The sequence below is a fragment of the Microtus pennsylvanicus genome, chromosome 4 (genome assembly GCF_037038515.1).
Source record: "Microtus pennsylvanicus isolate mMicPen1 chromosome 4, mMicPen1.hap1, whole genome shotgun sequence".
NCBI lineage: Eukaryota > Metazoa > Chordata > Mammalia > Rodentia > Cricetidae > Microtus > Microtus pennsylvanicus.
The window spans coordinates 38645408-38671107 of NC_134582.1; the positions used below are offsets into that span (position 1 = coordinate 38645408).

The 25700-nt window shown below is 45.0% G+C and overlaps 1 protein-coding gene across 2 annotated transcripts in view; it reads left to right on the forward strand.

Moving 5' to 3' along the window:
- Window positions 1-25700, forward strand: part of Mcc (MCC regulator of Wnt signaling pathway) — a 378701-nt gene that overhangs the window by 147804 nt on the left and 205197 nt on the right. The window lies entirely within an intron of this gene.

The following is a 25700-nucleotide window of genomic DNA, read 5'->3' on the forward strand; positions in this document are numbered from 1 at the left end:
GACGCAACTAAAGATTGATGGATTTTTTTTTTCTGGATCTTGTTTTAACTTGTGCTACTCAGGATCTGACCTGAACTGCCTTGATATTTCACTCTGAACCAAGTGGCTTAGAAAAGAAACAGCTCTCCCGAGCCACCTAGGCGTTTTATTCCCAAGAGTGTGGACCCCAATCCCTTCACTCCCGCCTCCTTTATTATATGCTACATTCCTTGCGGCAGTCGGAACGTTGAGCTTAAAGCCTCAATAACTAGTTTGGTAGGGTCGGGGAGATGGTTGTGCTGGAGACCGGGAAAGGACGGATTATTAAACCTCTCACTTGGCGCCCACGTGTGCTACGTTTGCTAGGGTTCAGGCAAGGTGGTCCCTTCCTGGGTAGAGATGAATGACCTGCACCGGGTGGGGTGGGGGTGGAGGGGCGGGGAGAGGAAGCACATCAAAGCCGCTTGGAACTTTATTTCCTGCCTGGATATGGACTCCTGTGTCTTTGAGACCACATTTGCAATTCCTGGGCTTGCACTGAAGTGTTTGAGACCCGCTTTGAAAATTAATCTGCATCAAACAGTATGCAAAAATATGAGCGGAAAGGTGCTCAAAGCCACGTTTGGGGGAAATAGTTATAGGGATGTCTGATCCAATGAAACATATGAAAAGTAATAGGAAACCTATAAAAACCAGGTGTTCCAGGGAATAGGGGGGGCCTTTTGGGTACCACTTAACACCTTGCCTAGATACTGTGGCCCAGGTCACAGGTCCTCTGTGTCGCTTAAAAATACAACTGAAAAGAGAAAGAGGGACCAGAAGACAGAAATGAGAATGAATGGGAAGTAAGAGTTAGTGATGTCAGAAAATAGAGGGAAAATGAGAGGATGCCACTTTTGCGGAGGGGCTCTGGATGGGGGAAATCCAGAGGTTTTGAAAAAAAAAATAGCCCTGGTTAGTGGCCTGTATCATGCTTCTGTGTGAACCAGAGCTGTATCCTAACTCCCCCTGCTGACCCCTCCCTCGCCGCCCAGTGATGTGCAAGGCTGGAGAGATGCTGAGTGAGGTGGTAATTTTCATATGGAAGTGAGAGCGGAGGCATGAGGAACTAGGTGAGCTTTGCCAATTTTGTACTCAGGGCAAGATCTGAACTCAAACCCAGAGTCATGCTTCATAACTAACTAAGCCATCCTAGAAGCATTTGGTTGCTATTCTAGGACCATTTAATAATCGAAACCCACTAATGGTTATCTCCTGGAAAGTTTGTGACAGGGCCCTTTTGTTCAGCTTCTCTCCGTGGTAACACCTTTAACTCCATCACCTGAAGAAGAACCAGGAGTAGTGCAGGTGGCTGGGATGCAGACTGGAGATGTGGTTTTATTTGAATAGCTGCAGCATCACCAAGGAGTGCATATCAAGAGGAGCGCAGAGAGTGTGCGACACAGGAGCTGGAAGAAAGCTGCCCCTTCCTTGGCCTAACTGCATTAGTTAATCCTTGTTAAAGTTGGTGACCACATGAAAGAATTAGGGTTGCCCTGTGGTCTTGCATTGGCTGGAAAAATCTTATTTTAGATCACATGACAGGTTCTTGTCCCTAGGGAAACCATCAAGGTTCCCTGCTAACACACTCTCCTCCCCAGAGTTCCCGCTCTGGTCCTCAAGACGTGTCCATTCAGTTTTTTCCTTTCTCTAGAACCAGTTCTGCATCCCATGGTTTAGTTCTTCTCTCCCCATCCAGTCCTCTCCTCTCTCTACCATCTGTGTTTGCCTGAAGGTTGTATAGTTAGTTGCACCAGCCAAGCGAGGAGATTGATTATTTTCACTTTTGTATTTATTTAGAGACTTGGTAGTGCAAGAAAAGGGGCGTGGTTCATGTCTATGAACCCTGAATGGCAGTTCAATTGATCTGAATAACGGCTCTGATAGTGATCCTTTCTATAACATCCACAGATCTAAATACTCAGCTATATTTCTCACAGAGTCTTTGGTATAGAGTTTCTCTCTCTCGTATGTGTGAGTGTGTGTGTGCACACGCATGCACACACACATGCATGCACACACATGCATGCACACACACACACGGATGCATACACACACGCATGCACACACACACGCATGCGCACACACACATGCATGCACACACACACACGCGCATGCACACACACACACACACACACACACACACACACACATGCACACGTGCACCGCTTTTCCTTTGATGAACCGCCAGCCAGACGATCCCTTCCCCCTTGGTGGTTGATGTTCCCCTCTCCACCTGGAAGCATGGCTAATAAAACACCCAGGGTCCCTTTTAGTATTCCTTATTGCCCAGGAGCCTGGAAGCTGTCTGGAGGTCACTGGAGGGGTCACGTGCTGGGTGGAATGCCTGCTGTTCACTGGGCATTTCTGAGACAGGAAGGTCCCTGAAAGGACCCACCATTGTCCCAGTGTCATCAATAAGAGGTCTTTTAACGGTATTGACTTGTGAGCTCAGCCCTTCTACAGGAGTCTTCTAGCCTTAGCCGCGGGAGGCACTCTTTGACAATAATGTTGACACTGAACCGGAGGGAGTGACAGTTTCTACACGACGTCTGCTAAGACCCTAGTGGGAGCAGTTTTCCTTTGGTGACCAGTGGACGGACTGGTCTCTGGATGCCACTAGAGACAGACAGCTGTGGGCGTATGGCTGCCAGGGCCAGGAGGTAGGGAGACTTAGGGCTCGATGGTTCACCACTGGTTGTTTTGCAGGTGTAAGAGCTAAGATAAAAACAGGAAATTCCTTAACATGTTCCTTTTGTCTATTTTGTAACCCTTTAGTTTGAAGGATGTGGCATTTCAAGACCCTGTGAGTTGATTACAGGAGGACAAATTGCTTCTTTCTCTGAACATCCCAGTGTATTTTTATTTCCACACCAAAACGCTTGCATCAAGTTTGAACAGATGAGACAGTAGTAGGAATAAATACAGAAAGGGCTGGAAATTTGAGAAGCCTGAACTTCTGATTTGTTTTCTTAGCTGTTCCCTGTCCCTGTCAAAGACTGCAGACTGTTTTTTTAACATGAGGTTAAAGAAGGATTTCATCATCAGCCAAATTAAAAATGCCTTGAGAAATTAAACGATTCATGTTCAGCCTCACTCCCCTCCTGGTCAGGAAACTGAATAGGCCACACTTTCAATAGCATTAAGTCAGATTCAGCCAATGCTCGTCCAGGGAAACCTTGGGTGTCTTCCTCGTTGGCTTCAGTTTTGACCAGCAGTTTATCTCTCTCTGTAGAACGCGTGGGGCCAGTCAGGGGGCGAACTGGACTTCATAGCCAGTCGTTCCACTTGATGCGTAGACCAAGTCAGATTCGGAAAGAGCGTGCCTCGAGGCGCAGCAGCGTCGAGATGCTGCTCAAGTTCATTCATCGTTAGGGAACAGCTGTCTGCATGGGCTGCTCGTCTGGTAGACAGCTACCTATTTATGTGGAAACATCAGGATGTATTTGTAAAGTTTTCCATTTCCTGGGAATCCTTAAAACCTCCGGAGATGAAGAAATGTTATTTTCTTCAGGAAATTTCCGAAGCAATCAACTTTTATTCTTTGCCCTTTTCGCGTTACTTGAACACTGAGTGGGCAGAAATCCTCCCTCCTTGCGCTGCAGAGATTGCCCACTGCTCAAGTGATGCTGTCTTCTGCCTGTTTCTCTGAAGTCTTTTTTATTTGTTCTGTCTACTCCCAAGCAGAGCAGAGGCAATACTGCAGGCCTTCCTCCTTTACTTGCTGCGTGACATCCCCTGTGGCTTTATTGACACTCCAGTTAAGAGGCACGCCTCTGTGGAAGAAAGTTGTTCTTTGCATAGATGATCCTGTGTGTGTGCCACAAATTAATCGCATCAGTATTGCAAGCAGCTTGAAAGATCACCCCGTTTCCCCATGCTCTGTATTTTGTATCTCTCTGTCTTTAAAGAATCACATGGCACTGTAATAAACTGCTTAGTGCTGACTTAGCCAATAAACAACAGAACAAGACACGATGTGGAGTTTGGCACATAGGTAGGTGTCTTACAGATGTTTGGTTTCTGGATGCCTACTGCTTGCTTTCCTTCCTGGAACTGATGTTAAATGCTTAGTTTGAGATGTTTTCCCACCCTTATTCATGTCAATAGTTATCTAACACACTCAAAATTTATGCACTTAAGATGACAATTATGTGTGTGGAAAGATGGTTCAGTGGTTAAGAGTGCTTGGTGTTCTTACAAGGGCCAGAGTCTATGGAAGTCAGGTGGCTCATAACTACCAGAACCTCCAGCTCTAGGGTACCGAATACTCTCTTCTGACCTCTGTGGGCGCGCACACACGTGTACAGATATGTAATTGTAGACACACATATGAATAAAATTAAAATAAACCTTTCAAAAAATAAAAATAAACCTATATTTTCAAGAATAGTAGTCTTGTTCATGGTCTGACCAGAGCTAGGGGCTTAAACACACGTGGCTGAGAGGCTGCTTTTGTCCCTGAGCTGGCAGAGCAGCTCACTTCTCTTCCATATAGCTCGCTCTGTTTGTTGCTCACAGTCGCATGATGTCATGGCAGGATTGGGTTCAAGTTTGCAGGTTAATTTTTTGTGTGTATGGGGGGGGATGTGTATGGCAGGAATGGTTTGAGATAAGCTCTTGTGTAGCCCAGGCTGGTCTTGATTTTGCTTTGTAGCCTCTTGAGCTCACCTGTTGGAATTATAGGCTTGAGCCACCATACCTAATTTGTGTAGTGCTGAGGATCAAAACCCAGGGTTTTGCGTGTGCTGAGAAAGCACCCTGCCCATTAGCCCCAGATCTGCTGGTAGATTTCTTAACATGTAGGACTGGTACTGGCATACGGTCACTTTTGTTGTTTGGAATAGCTGTGTGGCCAGCCCACAGTCCAAGGAGTAAAGAAATGGATCCCGCAGCTCCTAGAGAGAAGTGAGAGAAAACATATTTTATCCACCCCAGAGGCCACAAAATGACATCGCCTGTCTGGGCCCCGGGTCCCATAATCCTGATGTCTCGTAGCAATTGCAATGGTTTTCCGTTTCAGCTCTTCTTTCTGAGACTTGGAGTAACTAGCATTTTTTTAAAACTGCCTGGAAAATTGACATTCTTAACTGTTAAGGAAAAAAAAAAAAACAAATGAACAAACAAACAAACAAAAAACCAGCCCGTGAGAGACATTGTCATACTCATAATACGGATACAGAAAATGAGATACCAAAAGTGAGACATCAGGCTAGTGAGATAGCTTAGTGGACAAAAGTACTTGCCACTCAAAGCCCGATGACCTGAGTTCATGTTCCTCAAGTCACCATGGGAGACTTAACTACTGATAGTTGAAAGGTGTCCTCTATTTTCAACACTTGGTCACATACACATGATCTCTAGTCTGTCGGGGGTGTCAGGTCCCTTGGAACTGGAGTTATAGACAGCTGTGAGCTGCCACGTGAGTTGCGGGAATTGAACCCTGGTCCTCTGGATGAGTAAACGGTGCTCTTAACTGCTGAGTCATCTTTCTAGTCCCAATAACACACCATCTTACCAAGGCTGAGCAGCTTCTACAGGCGCCCAGGCTGGCTTTCTCTACAGCGGCCACATTCTACCCTGCTTCCTTTTATTAGTCTCTGTTACAGCCCTCAGCTTCTGATCACTTGTGCTTAGAAGGGAGCATTTTATTTAATAAACCTGTTTAACTTGGTTTGTATTGTAATCCCTGAGCAATGCTCAGATATGTGTTTTGATAACAATGAAATGGATATGATTAGAATAAAGGGCCCTAGCTGCCGCCATCAGCCTTCCAGGGGCAGAAGAATTCCAGGCATTGAGTTTCCAGGTCCTGAAAGCAGATGAGTTGATAAGAATGGAATGATCCTCGGTCAGCAGGGGAGACAGCACTGCAGCCCTTGGCTTGCTGGCTGTGCACTCGGGCACCTGAGGACTAATGCTTTGAAATTTGAGGTACCAGGATGGGGGGGGGGGGGATAAAGCTTCTCCTGTCTCCAGAACTAGGACTCGGCCCGTCTCTGCAGGCAGAACTCTGGTTCCTATTATAGCTGGCCAAATCACTGTGGGGCAGAGGTTGCTGAGGTTAGCCGCTGAGGCTCTGTGTGGCTAGTGTGTATGCATTGTCACACTGGGGCCAGTGTCAGACCCAGTAGACGAGAAGCAGGCGGAGCCAAAGACAGGTGCCTGTGGCTAGAACCAGGTGGATACCTCAGTAACAGGAAAAGGCGAAGAAGTGTGACATAAGAGCTGGTTGGCTAGGCAGGGATTAGGTTTGTGATAGGGGAGGGGGAGGGGTAGAGGGAGAGTGAACAAAATGAATATAAGAACTCTGGGCTCAGTGTGGGCTTGAAGCTTTTAACTCCTACCCGAGACTGTTTTCTTCTTAAGGAAGTTCATGTTGGTACAGGATTTGAGATGCCAGGGTGAGTGGGCAGACTAACTGGAGTAGAGAATGTCATAATGGGGATGCTTAGGCAATAAAGCCTTCTGTGCCTAGTGGTGATTTCCCCAGGGCGGTTCACAAGGAAGGCTTCCTCTTAGGAGAGGAGGCAACTGGGGGTCTAATCTGCATTCACAGCAAAATGAAGCTGCTGATGAACACATCCCTGAAAGCAGGATTATATGTTAGGTATTACCTGCATTCTGGGAGAGGAGTTTCTGCTGGGAAGAGAGTAGAACGGGACAAGACTAAAATAGGTAAATGAATAAATAAATACAAAAAGGCTCAAAACTTTGTAGCTAGGTTATTTATGTGAGAGAAATATATGGTTATTTTCTTAAACTGTCCCTGTTGAATCAAACTCCTAGCAGTCCTCTTTCATTCTCTAAAGAAAAGTTACCTGCATTACACAGACAAGCTCCATTAGCCCAGCAAATACCGAGCAGCCCTCGGAACTTCTGATTTTCATATGAATGTCCTTTCTCTCTTGTTGACTCCAACCGCTAAAGTTATCACAGGAGACAGAGGAGTCTTTTTAGAAGGCTTGCATTATCATAATGAGTGACTAAGGTGGTTTCTATAACAATCCTTCAAAATAGTGCTTAAGTCAGCAAAGACGTTAAGCCGGGAGAAAGAAAGCCCCTAAGGGAAAAAAATTCCAAAATTAGCTACTATAGATTCATAAAGAAAGCTGTAGGTTTGGCTCATTGACTTTGCAGTAAATGTAGGGTGGTTGAAGCTTGTGTGGGGAAAGACACTCAGTACTTGACTTGGCAGGTATTGTGAGGCAGAGCCCTGGTCATGAGATTTTATGAGAGTTTGGAAGGCATGGTGAGACAAATGGGCTAGAGCCCAAGAGTTCTCGTGTCTGACTCGTGATAAATAGAAACTTGATTGAAGCCTCACGGTGTGTGTGTGTGTGTGTGTGTGTGTTAACCTCAGCTGTGTTTAGGAAATGTACTAGAGTAGTTACCACGGGGGAAGAATGCCAACATGGAAGGAGAGCGCTCCACAATTAGGAAAGCAAGAGCATCTCTGGTTGGTTGACTGGGGAGAGTGGGAGTAATTGCTTGTCATTGCCTTCCTATGAGTTTTATGAACCTGTTTGCAAAATACTTGGTTTCCTTGGAGTCTTTGTTCTCCTCCGTATCCATATCCTTGTGGCCTCTCCAGGCTAGTTCTGTCTCTGTTCATTTGTGTTCTGAACCCACATGTGTGACGGCCTCCTTAGGGACACCCTAGGATCGTTACCAGCCTATCCTAAGCAATACTAATCACTTGTCAGCTTCTTTTTGATGGGGCAGGGGCAGGACACTGGCAGACTTCAAAGCTGCCTGTCTGCGCTGACTTCCAGTAGTTTAGTGTGAGAGGTGAGATGGCCTTGACTGCCTTTCTATTTTGGTTAGGTACATATTTGATGAAATTCATGAATGTGGCTTGCTATCTCTTCCCCACTCATTTAGTCAATAAATGTTGTGTGTCAGAACTATCTTAGGTCTGGGGTACAGCAAACACAACTGATGGAGCCTTTGTTCTAACGGACCTCACCTTCTGATGGGAGCCACACAATGCACATGTGTAAGTGTATGTGCAGTAATGTGTTCTGTGAAGGACAGTGCAAGCACAGAGGAAGAGGGAGGGAGGGGGGTGCATTCTCGTGATCAGGGAAGACCTCTCTGTGGAGTCAGTAGCTAAGATCTACCTAAGAGTCAGGGGTCGAGAGGGAGAAAATGGGAACAGCTCCTTCAGACAGATGCCAGAGTCTGTCTGGTGGGTTTAAGGGGCATCAAGATGGTGGCACATGAAGCAAAGGAGCATGGGAGGAGCTGAGGTCACAGATGGCTCATGGAGCAAAGGAGCATGGGAGGAGCTGAGGTCACAGATGGCTCATGGAGCAAAGGAGCATGGGAGGAGCTGAGGTCACAGATGGCTCATGGAGCAAAGGAGCATGGGAGGAGCTGAGGTCACAGATGGCTCATGGAGCAAAGGAGCATGGGAAGAGCTGAGGTCACAGATGGCTCATGGAGCAAAGGAGCATGGGAGGAGCTGAGGTCACAGATGGCTCATGGAGCAAAGGAGCATGGGAGGAGCTGAGGTCACAGATGGCTCATGGAGCAAAGGAGCATGGGAAGAGCTGAGTTCACAGATGGCTCATGGAGCAAAGGAGCATGGGAAGAGCTGAATTCACAGATGGCTCATGGAGCAAAGGAGCATGGGAAGAGCTCTGAGTTCACAAACAACATATGGAGCAAAGGAGTATGAAAAGAGATGAAACCACAAAATTGGCTCCTATTTTATCACCTAGGGCTTCCTAAACCCTGGGAAAGAATATGGGTCCTTCTGGAGCTTGTTGAACATTGGCCTGAATTTATTTTTTATCTTACACACACACACACACACACACACACACACACACACACACACTTGCATATGTATTTTGTTGGTGCTGTGGACATATGGGTGAGATATGGGAAAGAGAAAGTATTAGCAACAACAAAAGCCCAAAAGCTGGAACTAGAACCTGGGAGGTTGTAACCCAAGGGCAGCACAAGGCAGGAGATGGTCCAATGTCCAGTGCTTATCCTTTTGCTAAACTTTTAAATCGCACCATTTTCTATAACAGAGATAATTGTGCTGTAAAAACTAATTAGTTTTGGATATGATGGGAATATTTGAATTCATTCTTCCCTTACAAGAAATGTTTCCCTTAAAAGGAAATTTCCAAGAGGCATGGACACTGGCCAAGAGAGATTTGAAAGTTGCTGTACCTTGATTGATGGTTCACTTCTGATGGAAGCGAGGTGGATTCTGATCCAGGAAAACTGGGCTCTGCATTTCCTTCAGCGCCTTAGAATCCTTCACCCCCACCGCCTCATCCATTTTATCACCGACCCCAGTACCACTTGAGTGATCTATACCAGATACAGCTTCAGGGAGACCAGAATGCTGGTGCCTTTTTTTGTTTGTTTGTTTTTTGTTGTTGTTGGTTTTTTGTTTGTTTGTTTTTTTGAGCAGTTTGTCAATGAGTTTGCAACCAGGAATTGCCTGGCTGTTTGGTACTGAGATAGATGTAGCCAGACAAGGGAGCGTCGGTTCCGTGGATGCTTCTCTTTGGTACATAGTCTCACCCAAACCTGATGAGGAAACTGAGGCCTGAAGTTAGCTAGCTGGAAGAAGAGGCAGAAATGTGGAAATATTTTTTTCCTTTGTGTGGCAAATATTCGCATTTCTGTCCCTTGTGCCTCACCTTTCTTTATATTGAAGGGCCTTCTCAGTAAAGAGCACATTCTGTATTCTTCGTTTTAAGAGGAGAGAGTATTCAATGAATTTTGCCTATTTATAACAGTTCCATAGCCCACACTATTAAAATGATTAGAATGTATCTTTAGCTCTAACTTGGGTTTGGGGTAAAGTATAATCCGCTCTCAGTAGGTTTTACTAGCACTGATTGTTTGTTGGGTCTTATCAGCTTGAGAACTCCAGAAGAGCAGTGTGTTCTGTTTCGGGAACTAGCAAGGTGGGCTGACTGTTCACTGGCTTACCGTCTGTCTGCCTTCAAGCTTCTTGGCTCTGTGTGTGTGTGTATGTGTGCGCGTGTGTGTGTGCGCTGGTGATGATGATGGTGATAGGAATTCTTTATATACTCCAGATATCAGCTGCTTTTGTTCATGTCTGGTTTTGTCTGCATTGGTCCTTGTACCATGCTTTCTCTTTAGTGAACATAGAACGAGGCTTGCACGGGAATCACTTCCATATAAAGCAAATATTGGTTGCCTACGCCCAGGAGACCCCAAGGTTTTCGGGAGGGAGGGAGTTTTGATTCATCTTGGGGTCAAAAGTACCTTTCACAGATGGACACTCGGCAGTTGTGTTTGGAACAAACAATCTCTAGCCGAGTTAGGCAAACACAGAGTTAAGAATTACAGCCAGGCCATGTGAAGAGCTGTGTTTTCCCACCTCACACTGTGATTTCACAGTTGCTGGAGAGGAATTCTAGGAGAGAGCTTCAGCCAGAGGGGTCTGTGGAGAGTCGCCAGGAAGCCTAGGACTGGTCTGCTAGATTAGATAAAGGTTATTTTTAATTTATTGGTGCTCAGAATCTAATCCTGGCTAAACCAAAATCAAATTTATTTTCACGCTTGGTAGGGAGCACTCCGATTAAGTGTTTGGCTGAGGACACAGTAGGCTAGGAGGGGTTGGGGATGACTGTGCCTTCGCTAAACGGGGTGAAGTGGAACCAGGAAGATTTATTCCCAACATTTGAAAACCTATTTTGGGATTCATTCATTATTTTTCACTCTTTTGTAAGTCTTAATCCCCCACTCTTTGCCTCCTTCTCTCTTCCCTCCCTCCCTCTCCTTCTCTGCCCATCTCTCCCCTGAATGGAGCAGAAGCTCTTATCCACTTTGGTACAACTGATAAGAGTAACTGCAAGCTTGCTTCTCACTTGGGGCCCCTGAGCTGTTGTGAAAATGCTCTCTGCATTCATATGTAATTACTGTGGAGGAAAATGTCTGATGCTGAAAAAGCTACCTTCAACCCCACTAATTCCCTAAGTGTCAAAAGTTGGATGGTTTTCTTATTTGACATTAAAATGTTCCCAATAGCAATGATGACATATTGGGATCAGGATAATATGTCCCATGGCTAGGAAAGGCCTCTGGTTTTTGGCCATCTTTACTGCCTTCTCCAGTGAGTCATTCTTTTGCAGTTTGTCTCTCTGAAATCATATGTTTATAAAGCTGTGGCCCCTGAAATCATAGCCCTGTCAATTCCCAGCTGGGTGATCTGTGAAGTTACCTTTCTGGGCTGCGCATTCCCGTTTATAAAGTAGTGATAATAAGTGTGCTAGCCCCTCCCTACCAGGAAGACTGGGGATACAACCCACTGTTTATCTTTGTGCAGTACGTGGTTTGTGATAGCTCTTTCGGCTGTCGTGGGACTGATAATGCCATAGCTCACTACGGTGCTTGCTCCCACAGTAAGTGTCAAGCGAGCAAGTGCTTTATAAACAGAGGCATTAGAGCTGTAGCTGTGAGCACTGAGGGAACTGAGAAGTCCTTAAAGGTAGGCTAAGTGTCATGAGAACAATGTCCAGGAATCTGAGTGTCTGCCTGCTGACGCTTTTCCTCCCTTGCTATTCATGCTAGAAGTGCAGGACCTGGGGAAAACCTCGATCAAAAACTCAGGCGAGTCTTAGGTTGGTTCATTCTTTTTAAAGGATGGTGATGGGTTTGACTTGTCTTTGGAAATAAAGGATACTTGTCTTAAAGAATGTTAGTGAACTAACAAGTCTCAAAACTAATTGCTTTAGTTTTTTTTCTTTGTGTGTGTGTGTGTAGTTGTTTTTATTTTTTTAATCTTTGGGGGCCCACCACCCACTCCCAAATAAATACACAGAGACATATTCTTACCTATTAATGCCCTGACTTCAGCTTTTCTAACTTAAATTATCTGGTTTCTCTTTAACTACATTTTGCCAGTGGGTTTTTTAAAAAAAAAAAAAAACCTTTCTTTATTCAATTTATCTTTCTTTCCTTCTTACCTTATAGCTGGCTGGGTGGCTGGCCCCTGGCCTCCTCCTCTCCTTCTTTTCTTACTCCTCCCTCTTCCCTATATTTCTCCTTCTATTTATTCTCTCTGCCTGGCAGTCCTGCCGATTTCTCTCTCCTGCCTAGCTTTTAGCTGTTCAGCTCTTTATTAGACCAATCAGGTATTTTAGGTAGGTAAAGTAACACAGCAACATAATGCAACATAAAAATGCAACACATTTAGCATCATTAAACAGAAATTCCACAGCATAAACAAATGCAACACATCCTAAGGTAATTTTCCAAAGTGTGTGTGTGTGTGTGTATGTGTGTGCTTGCGCATGCACATGCATGCTCACTTGCACATTTGCATGTACAGACCAGAGGTTGACATCTGGTGTCTTCTGTCACTCTCTACCATACTTTTGAGACAGGTCTGTCTTTGAACTTGGTGGTCCCAGGTTTGGCTGGACTGGCTAGCCAGCAAGCCCAAGGGGTCCTACTTCCTATGCTTATTCAAGGCTGGGCTCACAGATGTGCCCTGTACCCAGCTCTTTCACATGGACGCTGGGGTTGACTCTGGTTCTTGTGCTGGCATGGCTGGCACTTTACTGGCTGAGTCATCTCTCCAGTCCCTACGTTTTTATTTTGAACTTGTCTAATTTTGCCCCATCTATGGTGTTGTCAATTGCTTTTGTCTGCAGAAACTGAGCTTAGAAGGCACAACACGGGCAAGGAAGAGCACGATACACTAGTAACTGTGACTAAATGAGGCAGCACGGAAGAGGGCCTGACTGCATGGAATTCCCCTCCACATTGCAGGCTGTAGCAGTGTGGGCGGTATAGGAGCTTTGCTTTGGAGCGACCATGGTCTTAGGAGGAAGAGCATCTGGAGGACAGAATAGAGTTAAGGAATTAGAAAGGATTTGGAATGTGCCCCACGGCAATAAAGATCTTCATTTCTCTGGGTTTTGTCTGCCCATCAAAGGGGAAGAGATGCTGAATAGTCAGCTGGTTTTGAAGTTGGTATGGAGTTTACTTTGTTTGCCAAGGGGAAGGAATCTAGAGCCAGCCAGGTGAGAGAGACCGTGAAGGACCTCCTAGCTCTAAGCCTTGGTTGGCTAGCAGTGTCTTCAACCTGGTACTTTTCAGGATGGAGGTTTTGAAACCCTTGACTCTATCTCCTGCTCATCTCTGTGGCCTCCCCCCTTCTGTCAACATTCCATTTCTGTGGCATAAATTATCACCTTGAAACCATGTCCTCCACCTCGGGGTCTGCCTGAGTCACTGTCAGGTAAAAGGAGAAGCCCGGGTCCTGGGTGATGAAGAGTCATTGTATAGTCAGTATTCTTCCTCCGCCTTCCTTCTGTGAAGCTGCTGCCTGTGCCTCTCCCGGCAATGCTCTTCCTCTCATGACTGTAGCTCATTTAGACCAGTAGCGCCGCCATGTCCAAAAGGCTTCTCTCGACTCCCAGTTAATGCCAAATCTGTCGTGGGATCTGACAAAGTGCTTGCGATGCTAGCTTACCTCTTTGCACTCTTTCATACGGTCTCCTTGCGTGTTTCCCCACCTTGGAATTTCTCCCCAGAGCTTCCACTTGGGGATGATCAATGACAGAGAAAATGATTTCTTCTCAGAGCAGTTTCGCGGTCCAACTGGCCAGCTACATAAAGGTTAAGAATGATGAGGAGTGAAAAGTGAGATTAGACTGGGAGCTGGAGCAAAAGGGCTCCTACAGGCAGCTGCTTTCACATCTGCCCATGATGTGGGGCCCATGCTGCGTTCTGGGTTCCCTGTCCCCAAAAGAAGCTCTTAGCTGCCCTTCCTGTCTTTTGCTTCTGAAGGTGAGCCCCAGTCTCCTGCTCACTCTTCTTTGGACTGGGATCCTTGAGCTGTGCTTCCAACTGAACCCCACAGAACTGGGTGTGGCTCTAGGTGTCCTCTCAAGAAGAGAAGACAAGGGGCTAATCCTAGGCTGCAAGAACATCTTTGGAGCTGAAAAGGATGAGAATGCAGACAGCCCCCAATGCTTGAGATCCTTCAACTTTACAGTGGCACAGAAGTGCGTCAGTGGACACCATCCTGCACATTTTTTCTCCTTAGCGGCGTCAAGCCACAGCTTCCGGTCAGCCATGAGACCATGAGGGTAACCAACCAACCCACAGCCTGCAGTGTACTGTGTGCTCTGCTATGGTGTTCCTAAGTTAGATGGACTGAATGCCTTTTAGCTGACGCTATTTCCAACAACGTCAGATGATCAGAATGTAACCTTGTGGAAAGTCAAGGGGTATCTGTACCAACGCTATGCTGGAATCGTGGAGCATTATGAAATTTATTTCTGCTTCATCATCTAGGCATGCTCCTGAAATCCCAGTGCTGGGGAGGTAGAGACTGGGGGCTATTTGAGGCTTCTTAGCCAGCCAATCTAGCCAAATCAGTGAGCTGCTGACACAGTAAAATCACCTGTCTCAAAAAAATCAAATTGGAGAGCAATTGAGGAAAGCCACACCTGACATTGGCTGCTGAACTTCACGTGCCTGAACGTATGTGTACGTGTGCACACACAGCTGAATCTATACCTTTAGAAACACATTATCTTCCATATAACAAAACCTTGGTTGTTTTATGGACCACAACAACAGTTCCGATATCCCAAAGCATCTTATCAATGGTAATAAATGCTTATTTCACATTCCGATTCTTGTTAATGAAAAATAAAATCGTAGAATTCAAGAGAATGGTAACCTAGCACCTTTAATCTTATGAAAGCCTCTTTCTGAATTAGAGAAGACTCTGTGGTGCTTATGATTGGGGTCTCATTTCCAGCTGAAGGTCAAGCAAATTATTCTCCATAACAATATTCTATGTATAATAGTGTCCTGTATGAAAAAAAAAACCTTTCTCATATAGAGGAAACTCCACAATGCAGTTAAAATTCATTTGCAACTGACAGAAATATGTTAATTGCTTTTTTTGGGCAAGCGATTCTTAATCCAATAGGAATGATAGAGTTAAGATTCACTTGACTAATTTGAGTTTTTTTTTAAATGTCAGAGATTCATGGTGCCTTTCTGGAGTTCATAAGGTGTTCCAGTCAAGGTTGGATGACTGGGCATTGTCCCTGTAAAATGTCACACATTCAGATTCCCCAGTAGGAAAAGTAACTCTCTATCCAAGCAACCAGATCATAATGCTTTCAGGATCAGAGTGTCTTGAATCTTGATAATTCTGGGCTGGATGGCAAAACTGCCCAGGCTTTATGTGTGCTTTAGCCACTGAGCTGGTCCTCAAAGTCTCTCCCAAAATTGGATTCTAAACATTTGGACAGCACAGGCTAGCTAACTTCTAAGTAGTGAAAGTGAAGGGAGCAATTGTAATACTCAGGAATACACAGTGTGTGGGTTTGTTTGGCCATATCTCCCTCCCCAGTACCCCTACTCCCACCCCCTCCCACTCTCAAGCTCGTTGAATGTCAATACCCTCAAGGTACCTGATTGTCTTTGGACCTCATTAATATCACATTTACTGCTTTCATTGGTTATCCTATCCATAAGCACAGCCATGGCCTGTCTACCTCCTGTTCTCCTGTATAGCTTAATGTTCAGTACTAGTGTCCTCGACAAAGTTCTTTGATTGGTCCCATCTCACGAAGGCTGTAGCCCCTCTCCTTTGCATCTACTGCCTTAGACATCTCTATTTCTGGCAGTTAATACACTGACCAGGTCTGTGACATCTTATGTCCTGTTGGAGTGGCTGTTAATCGCCAGCGATCTTATTGCACAGTGCCTTCCTGTGAATTTTTATCTTGCTGCTGTCCCATGAGACAGGTCCTATCAGCAGGGACAGGTGGCAGTGGAGGATGGAACATTACAGTAGGGTCTTCCTCAAGGTTCCACATGTAGTAGGTGGCAGGGCCAAGTTTAAACTGGAGCCTTCTTCTCTAAGTCCCTGCTGCCTGTACGATATATATTACTTTCTCGGGTCATTTATAGTCATGGCTTTCAGAGTTTACATCTGTAAGACCTTGTTCGTGGGTTGCGTTAATCCTAAAATTTGCAAGAGGAAGATCAGTTCCACAATTTTGAGCCAAATTTAAAGCAAGCTTTAATTAAATACTGAACAGGATGGGTTCTGGTTAGGTCCAGTTACCAGTACAGAGCCCCAATTCATGTTTTGCAGGGGTTGAAAAAGGCAAGACCCACTGTTCATTGCATTTCCCATCAGGTCCAGTAGGGGCAAGCATACATCCTGACTTATTTCCTGCCTATGTACCTCCCACCTACATTATTTGTGCACATCCTGTGTCGTTGGTGCAAACATACTTGTTTAGGGATGTGAAAACACGTGGCTTTGTTATTTCACTAGAACTACAACTCCCAGCATTCCAGCAAGCTATCCTGTCCTTGGACAAGTGGGGCTTACAGGTTGACTTTGGCTCTTACAGTTGGTAGGCTGAAGTGCATTGTAGACGTTTAAGACTGGAGATCTCATAGTAAAATCCAGTCTATGAAGCATGATTAATAAAAACTCAGAGACAGAAATTGTGGTTCAACCTGAAGGTCAGAAAATCAAAATCGCCAACCACTGGCTCTTACCTCTACCTCAGTCTGAAATGGCGATCCTGTCTCCAGGAATCTCAGAATGAGACTGTGTCTGAGAGCTGTCTCCTCCCGTATTATATTCCTCTCTAGGGCTGGGATTAAAGGTGTGTGCCACAGGGATAAAGGCACGCACTGCTTGTTTTCTATGACAACTAGTGAGGCTACTGGGATTAAAGGTGTGTGTTACCACTGCCTGGTCTGTAAGGCTGACCAGAGGAGCTATTTTACTCTCTGATCTTCAGCAAGCTTTGTTTATTAAAATACAAATGAAATGCGACTACAGTGGAGAACTGAGTCTGGATTTGGGCATGTTGACTTTGAGGTGGCTGGTGGCCATCGAAGAGGAGATGTGCTACGGTATACTGTTGGATATTAGGAAGTTAGGCTAGGATTGGCGAAGCTTTGGTTTCCATCCCTCTTCGTTCACAGTGCAGGTGGCCGATGGATGAGGCTGCTCTGTAGTCTCTCCACTGTGGGGGAGACTTTTGCTTTTGCTTCCTCTATCATATGAAGCAGTATGAAGAAAGCCAAGTAGTAGGTACCAGGTGGACTCAGATGCAGGCCAAGGCACGGTAGCCTTCTCTTATATGTAACAAACATGCTTATGACTCATGCTTTTTTAAGTCATGGTTTTTAATATATTTTGAATAATAATCTGATTAGTATCACATTGTATCAAAAAGTCCTTATGGCTCAAAGAAATGGTGGAAAGGAGTAAGTTAAGCAAGTGTGAATGTAGGCAAATTAACGACATAGCTAATATTAAAATTGAGCCGTATATTGTAATAAGTTATTCATCTTATATTGTTTACTTCTTTAATTTTCCATTCAATATTCTATAACAGTTAAATTTTATTTATTTTGAGTGCACTGTGTTGTGTGCACACATGAAGTCGGAGGACACCCTGCAGGAATCAGCGCTCTTCCTACAGGGGTCCTGGGGATGGAACTAAAGCCCTCGGACTTGGCCACAGGCACCCTACCCACTGACCCATCTCGCTGGGCCTGCCACTTAAGATTTTTGAACTGTGGTCAGATGGAGCCAATAAACTGCAGGGCATAAAGCTGTGGGAAGAGGCAAGCTGTATCTTTAAGAGAAGATAAGAGGAAAGCCTGAGAGAGGCCTGAGGGACGGTCAGGGACTAGGCTGAATTGAGAAAATGTGTTTAAATGGGGCAACTGAGGAGTATATTGTTCAGAGTAAGCCTCTGATCTTACAGAATTCCAAACAAGTTTACCTTGAGGCCCTGGGGTGGTCTTTGTACGGAAATCTAACAACTACAAGGGTCAGTGTTTTTAAAGACTAAACATAGGCTACGTAATAAATTGGAACCATCTGCTGCTCTCCCTGAGCCTGCTTGCTTTAGCTTGGAGCCTGCTTGCTTTAGCTTGGAGCCTGCTGCTGAAGCACGCCTTTCAGATGGTGAGGCAGTTGTACAGGTGAGAGGGAGCAGCTGGGGCAGAGTGCAGAGACTCTTGGCCAGCCAGCTTCAGAGCCAGCTTGGGCTGCAACACCAGCTACTGCCCTGGTTACCCAGAAGGACCCAAGTGACTGCCGCTGCTGTGGCCCTGACATTCTGATCCCCAGGGAGTATGGTGGGGGCGGGGTGGTGGTGGTGGTGGGAGTGAGTTTAAACCACCAAGAGAAACTGATTTTAGATTGATGTTTTGAAATAGTATTTCCCTCGAGCCTAATAATGACTCTCTTCTTAAATACAACTGCCTGAACCAATCTAATTGTGTGTCTGTGTGTCTGTGACCCAATCAAACCTAGGGCCATGAGCATACTAAGTCTGTTAGAAATGAAGATATTCTAAAGACACGCTGTGTCTCTGTCAGTCTCCTGAAACAATGGACCCCAAAGAAAGTGGAATTTCCCCAGGAATCCTGCTGGGAGGAAGGAAAGGTAGCCAGCAAGATTGGGAACTTGTCTCTCAGAGAGAAACTCAGCACAGTTGAAAGAACTCACCAGACCACCTTCCAGGAAGGGCCGGAAGCCCAGGTAATGGTGGGTCAGTGGTGGGCGGGACCATGCCTTGACAGGGGGACTCCTGTTTAACCTTTGATCTCAGTTCAGGACCTCAAAGAAGACTGGGGAAGGAGGGGTATTCAATGGATCTCTTTGTTACTTTTCCCAGTGAGGCCACATTGAATGAATCTCCTATTCCTGTTTTTTTAAAATGGGCTATTGAAGAAGTGTGGCTAGACCTGGCTTGGGGCATAGGTTGTGACCCCCAAGTTTTGCAACAGTACCACTGAGCTCCAACCCCAGCCCTGTGAACCAACCTAAAATCCCTAGAGCACAGTGGGTTCTTTCCTGATCTCAGGAGCTGCTGAGTTTTATGCTAGTTTTGTCCCTGCTTTAGTGGTGACTTCCTGTAAATAACAAGAAGATTATCACTTGGAAGTCCCCGGATGGAACTGTTTGCTGAACACAAGTCTATAGATACAGGCTTGACTTAGTTTTTGTTTAAAGTGGATATTACCAAAATGCTAATCTAAAACATTTAACCCACTGACCTGGCAGACCATGGCATGTAATCAATTGAACTGGAGAATATGAGTAACTATTTTTGAGACAGAATGGAGGAGGGTCCGTTGCAGCCTCCCCTGGGGTCTTTGTCTCACACCACTGCCACCGTTCCTTCACACACACACACACACACACACACACACACACACACACACACACACACCTGTCTGGCCCTGCTCCCTGCCCCCCTAATTCCCTGACCTACTGTGGATGGTCCCCTGGCTGGCCAGTATAGTCTCAGGGATTTGCTGCTTTCCGGAAGTGAGTGAGGGAAAGGCTATGCAAGCTGTGTGAGTGACGCCATCTGCAAGCTGGCCTTGTTTTTCTCTGTTCCCATTTCTCTGGCATGTTGAATGCCAGGCTGGAAACCCAGGCCTGGCTGACTAGCTAGAAATGCCATTCAGCATGAACTTTTCTCATGCAGCAGCTATAGCATTCATTCAGAGTATTTATAAAAGTGGAAAGAGTAGACTGTGGGAACGCGGATGATGAAAGTGCTCTCACTTGATGATTCCAGCCTAGCGTGGAATGAGGCCTGTCAAAGAGGATGGCAGTAGAAACCTGACCGTTTGAATGATGGGAAATAATTTCCAGAGCGCTAGTCTGGCTTCAATTTCATTAGCTTTCGAAGTATTTTTAGTCCAAATTAAATTATCTGAGCTCAATACAGATGCTTCCCTACCCGTTTTTCCTCCTTGCTGGAAACCAAGTTGGCTTGCTAAGAATTAGACCGTTGGTTGCAACATGGAGGAAGGAACAGAGCAGTTTCTAATGCCTATAATCGGAATTTCTGCCTCACTCGCCTGCTGCATGTTGTGGCAGCTCTGAGGCTGAGGAAGTGAGTTCTGTGTCTAGCCTGCCAGAAGAAAACCCCTGTTTTGGCACTCTGCAGCTCTAGGAGGCACCGCCCTGCTTCATGTTGGTGAATATTGTTCAGCGACGTATGAGCAGAGGTAACTTCCCATAGATATCGTTCATATACAGTCATCAGTCCCAAGAGGAGCCGATGATCCAGGTAGACTTAGGATTACAGGGTGACCGGCAGCCCTGGTGACTGGAGGAGATGTTGGGAAAATGTATTTTGGGGCCAGAAGATCTTCTTAGACTATCCTGAGTGATGACAGTCACCACCATTGGCCGTGGTTTAATATGAACAAGGAGATTGTTGCTCTTGGTTGTCAAGGCCATTTGCATAGTGTTATTTATAATATCCATAGTTTAGCCATGGAAATATCCCTTTTTGTCCTCATTCCTTGAAGCTGTTTTACTTGGCACCACCAAGTGTTGACTTTTGCCCATTTTTTTGAAACTCATGTTGGGTTTCCTGTGTGCGCGCTCACTATATATTTATATATGCTGTAATATGGCTGTGTCTTGTTTCTTTTGTTTACCTTTTGCATCCTTTACAATCTTATTTTAAGCAGCTGGCATTGCTGGTACTTTGCGCTCTGCTGTCTCACTGTAATACCTGATATAGTACCAGAAATCGAAGAAAATCCATTTGAGAACGATGCTACCATGCAAGAGGCATGGCAGAATAAAGCAGAGAGTCCCTGACCTCCATTGTCATAGAATGCCCCCTAAGATCATGAATCTCATCTGTGAACACCTGCTCTCTATGTGGCTGCTCAGAAACCCCTGAACAAGAGGGGCTCTGCTGGCTTGTGCTGTGCTGGAGATGATGTGGGACTTTGCCTGGTAGAAGGGGAGAGGGCAAATGTATTCGGTATTCCCACTGTCCATAGGACCCACACAATGATTTTGTAATTAATAATGAGTCATTTCCTACTTTGGAGGAATTCTTCCCCCCGCCCCTTCCCACTCCAAAAGTTCTCTAGTTCCCCTTTCAGCACAGGATGCCACAAGTAAAGTGGATTTGGAGATTGCTTTAAATTCTTCCTAGTCTCTTGGACCTGGTAGCTCTGTCTCTCCACACAGTGAGACAGCCATGAACAGCAACAGCTTCTTCCCAACCTCTTGCCCCATTTTTACAGCTGCTGTGGTTGTGGCCTCAAGCATTGGGCGCCACCTGATTAGTGTCGTGTGTGTGTGTGTGTGTGTGTGTGTGTGTGTGTGTGTGTGTGTGTGAGAGAGAGAGAGAGAGAGAGAGAGAGAGAGAGAGATTGAGAGATTCTGTGCTGCCTTCACACCGAGTGGGTTTATTAGCCTGAAATTGGAAATGCAGATGAAGGAAACCAGTAAAAGCAGCCTCACCAGCTATGATGCAGCAATTCCCCAGGACTGATTCACGGAAGAATCTCTTTGCAATCTGAGCCTTATCGAGCTCATTTTTAAAAGAATCATTACTGTGTCTTGTGGACAGAATCGGCTCATAAATCTCAAAAAAAAAGCTAATTATGTTTTGTTACTGACGTTGCCTGAATCCGCCTGTCTCTAGGTTAACTGTTGGAAAGGGGAGTGCATACCCACACGGACAAGGAGGTCCTGGTAATTGCAAATCACTGAGAAAGGCGTGATGATATTTTGCCATTAAAGGAATTTTCTAGCACTTGGTTATGCTAAACTGAACATGAGAGAGTCCAATTTCAAATCAAAGGAGGTAATTACACTGCTTCTTTATCATTTATGTAAATCTGTTAGGGAAAGAGAAGACCTGAGAACACATTAACCTAGTAGGATGTGAAGCACATTCATATAAGTGTGTGCATGTGTGTGTGTGTGTGTGTGTGTGTGTGTGTGTGTATGTGTGTGTGTTGAGAATAAAAAAAGTAACCACACAGTATTTATATGGATGATGGATATACTTAAAGATCACACACAAAACAAGTAAGACCTTGCCACGGAGTCTCCTGTGTTAGAGACCTCACATTTGAGTGTCTATTGTGTGCCTCGTTTGATAAGGAGCTTGAAACAGAGATGTAAGTAACATGTCCAAAGCCACAGCATAAACAACAGAGCCTCTGATAACTAACTTTGCATCTCCCTTTTGGTACTAACCCAAACAAGAAAACAACAAAAATTAAAAAGCAAATACAAGTAAGTGAAAGAAAAACCTCCAATTTAAAAAAAAAAAGTATTGCATTTATATATGAATGTATATATGCAAATGCCAAGGTGTGTGTGTGTGTGTGTGTGTGAGAGAGAGAGAGAGAGAGAGAGAGAGAGAGAGAGAGAGAGAGAGAGAGGAGAGAGAGGAGAGAGAGAAAGAGAGGAGAGAGAGGAGAGAGAGGAGAGAGAGAGGAGAGAGAGAGGAGAGAGAGAGGAGAGAGGAGAGAGAGAGAAAGAGAGAGAGGAGAGAGGAGAGAGAGAGAGAGAGAGAGAGAGAGAGAGAGAGAGAGAGAGAGAGAGAGAGAGGAGAGAGGAGAGAGGGAGAGAGAGAGAGAGAGAGAGAGAGAGAGAGAGAGAGAGAGAGAGAGAGAGAGAGAGAGAGAGAGAGAGAAGGTCGGAGGACAACTTGGAGTCAGTTGTCTACTCCCATCCTGAGGATCTCTGGGATTGAAATCATGTCCTCAGGATTGGCTGCAAGCCCCTTTACCCACTCAACTACCCTTCAGCCAAACAAACTGACTTTTGATACAAAGAATTGTCTTGAAAGTAACAAAATGGTTACTTTATTAAGTTAATCAGTCACCTTTGATTTTACAAGCATTCCTATTTGAGTTTCTATTGAAGTAACCAACAGTTTTTGCCCCGGGATTTGGGAGTTAAAGGCTGTGGAGCTTGTGAGGATGATCGGATACTAAGTTTGTATCTAAGTTCTCACTTAAAAATCTCTTTCTTCACCAAGGCAGGAAAACTGAAAGTAAGCAATTTTTCTTGGGACTGGAGAGGTGATTTAACTGGTAAGGGTTGCTTGCTCCTCTTCCAGAGATTCTGTCCCCAGTGCTCATACCAGGCAGCTCACAAGTGCGTGTAACAAGGTGTAACAAGTTCTGGGGTCAGACACCCTCTGCCTCCCCTTAGCTCCTATTTGTGCTATAAACGCACACATATGCAAAGTCAATTTTAAAAAAGGAACCTCCCCTCCCCCTTTTAATTTATTGCACTGTTGATTGAAATCTACTACTGAGCTGTATCTCTATCCATTTTTTCCACCCTCTCTTCCTCCCTGCTTTCTTCGAGATCCGACCTAAGTTACCCAATTGGCCTTAAACTCGGCTTCACTGTGTAGGCCTGGTGGTCCCCCTGCTTCTTCCTAGTGCTGGAGTTATAGGAGTGCACCACCATGCCCCACTATTTCTCCGCTTTCAAGCGGAGGCCTTGTAACGAGCCACATTCTTACCTAATCTTGTAAGCTAAAAGGCTTAGAAAGGACCTTGTATCCAAAAACGTGAAGCATTTTTTTTTCATGTGCCGTTGTGTGAAATAAAGGGAGTCAGGCAGGGAAGGGGTGAGTGGGGGTAATAAAAGGTATTTTGAGAGTTTTTTTTTTAATCACAGAAGGCCTTTAGAATTTAGTCTTAGTCCTTTATTTTCTTTATCCTTAATTTTGTATGTTCTCCTTTCTTATACACCCTTGGATGAATTTGGTGTGTGCCCATGTAAGTGTCAAAAAATTTTGCCAGCAAACAGCAAAGGCTAGCCACCCAAATCAGCCCACAGCCCTACCTCCCCATTGTGTTGGGAGGTTAAGTGAACACCTCCTCAGATGGGCTGGCATCGTGATCAAAAGATGAAGTCATTATCCACCAATAACAGTGCCGTGTGTGTATACATGTGTGCATGCGTGTGTTCACGTGTGCATGCACACAACACGCTCATGCAAACGAATGTATGCGCTAGAGGACAGCCTTTGGGGAGTTGATTATCTCCCTCTCCCATGTGGGCTCTAAGGATGAAACTCAGCTCCTCAGACTTGGTGGTAAACATCTTGTCAGCCTATTTAATTTTATTTGAAAATATTTTGTCACAACAGAATCTCACGAACCATTATATCTGAAACCACTATGTCTTGAAGGGTAAGCTGAAATTTTGGAATAAATCTTTTTAAAAATTTATCTCGAATATACCAAAACCAGAATTCTCTAGAATCGAGGTGATTGAAGCATATAGCTTGTTCACTCTTGGGTGCCCTCCGCGCGCTTCTCTTAACATCGACAACCTGTTCTGAAAGGAGGTGAGTTAGCTCCAGTAGCTGAGCTCTTCCATGCCTTCCTGTGGAACACTCTTAGCTCGTTTTCCTTCTTTGGGGAAGTTTACAGTTAGGTTTCCTATGTTTGTTATATGTTTTACAATTTCAGGAATGTAGCTGTCCCTTAGACAGAATGCATGGCGGCACCGTCTGCTCCCTGCCTCCTCTCAGGATGGAATCCTGAACTGTGAACCGAGAGCAGCATGCCAGTGGGGTGTTCTCTCTTCCTTTCCAGCAATCATCTTTATTGCTGTTCACTTCTCCTGATTGCTGCTCTGACATTTCCATGAAAATTACCCAGGGCAGCTGAACTAGATAAATTAGTCCCTTTCTTAACAAATAAAAAAACCATTGACATTTTGGCAGTGCTAAACTCATTAACTGTATTAGCCAGGAGTCCTGCTTTTACTGAAGCAGCATCCTGAGCGTGTGACTGCAGGTTGGGGAAGATAAAGACCGCATAGATCCTAATTAGCAAGTGTAATAAATGGCAAAACAGTTTGTGGGAGTCCCTGAGTAACATTAATCAGGTTTAGAAAGCCACCACAATTTAATCATTTGTTTCAGTGTGACTGGAAAAAGAAAAAAAAACACATTATTTTAGAGATAAAAGTGCACGCTTGATGTGTTCTATAGCAGTAACTAAATTCAAGAGAATAGCTAATCATTCCCTATCATTCAGGATCACATTGGAAATGCTTACAGTGAGGATTTGATTGGTTAGAGCCCCCCACTGGAGAGCCAGTGGGAGTGGAAAGGCCTAGTTCCCACCTGGAGAGAGATCTCTGTGTGCTGGCCCAGGAAAGTGAAACAAACAACCTTGCCTGTTATTTCTGAGGAGAAAGGTCCATACTTGCTGTCTCCTGAGATGGCAAAGCTGCTCTCAGCCCCACCTACTGAGTGCCTGCTATTACCACTGTTGTCTTTCCTGTTTCTAGTTTCTGTGGCTAATTTTCTTTTGTCCCTTTGGTATGTTTTACTTTCAGATAAATGAGTGTGGTCTTTATAGACCACACCAATCTTCATTAATCTTTCTGTCCTCGGTCCTGCGCAGACAATCAGTTGCCATTGAGTAAAAGTTCTGGGTCCTCTACTGTGGTGTCTCTTAAGTACTGATTTTGTTTGCTTCTTAAGCCCAGTGTTTCGATCTTTTAAAAACCAATGAAAACTAGTATCCAGATTGTCAAAGATTTACTAGTAGGTGTTTGAAATGAATCTATACTTCCCAAACTAAAAAAAAAAAGTTGGGGTTTGGCACTAGCTTCTGGGTTGTATTTGTCAGCTCTACTGTGACTATAATTGGATACCCGAGGCAGCTAGCGTTGTTAAAGAAGAAGTGCATTTAATTCATAGATTTGGAAGTTTAAAGTTGAAATGGAACGATGCTGTGGCAGGAGCTTCCTGGTGGTCAGTGGCTGGTGGTAGGAGGATCCAGAGAAGGCTAGGTGAGACTAAGCCTGCCCGTTTTACATCCTTCTTCTCATGAGACCATGCTGTTGATGT